This window comes from Olea europaea, chromosome 11 (assembly GCF_002742605.1).
Source record: "Olea europaea var. sylvestris chromosome 11, O_europaea_v1, whole genome shotgun sequence".
Classification (NCBI taxonomy): domain Eukaryota; kingdom Viridiplantae; phylum Streptophyta; class Magnoliopsida; order Lamiales; family Oleaceae; genus Olea; species Olea europaea.
Window position 1 is genome coordinate 26171958 of NC_036247.1, and position 770 is coordinate 26172727.

Below are 770 nucleotides of genomic sequence, written 5' to 3' on the forward strand. Positions count from 1 at the left end.
GGGGGGGATTTTGGAGACGTGAGTAAGTGGAGGACTTGATAAGATAAAATTGCTAGGAAGTTGGAATTCCATGGAAAATAAAATCTCACTCAATCCAAAGAAAATATTTTCATTGTTTTCAAGGAAACTCAGGTCACGTGATGAATAGTGGGAAAATATTTTCCATGGAAAAATTGGTTAATCAAACAGCACAAAATAGAGAATTTAGGTGGAAAACAGACATTTTCCATGGAAAATGTTGGCAATCAAACGTACTCTTATTTTAAATTCTTCTTCTTCATTGCTACGGGCACTCGCGTGATGCTTAGTTTGCCGCCCACTCCATCTCCGATGGTGGCTGGGGAGACTCAACCGCCTAGGTTATCTCCATCATTTCCTTAAACTTGGTAGACTGTAATAAATGCAGGACCTTAGAGGTGATGGTGGGGGTTGGGATCAAATGATTTCGCTTGAGTCAGATCTGATGGTGGTTGGAAGTGGTGGACATGGGATGGGTTGCCCCGAGTTGTGGGTTGTGATGGTTTTTGTGGTTTTTATGGACAAAGGATGACCTTTTGAAGTCATGGTTGGAAGTGTTTTTCGTGATGATTTTGTGTTAGTTTTTGAGATGATTTTGTGGTGGTTTTATGGTGGTGATGTGCTAGTAATTGTCACATGTTTTTTTTTTTTTTTTTCTTGTAATTTTCACTTTTTTTTTTTTTTTTTTTTTTTTTATGTCAAATATTGTTTTTATATTTTGTGGTGGTGTTGGTTGTAGTGATAAGTCACAT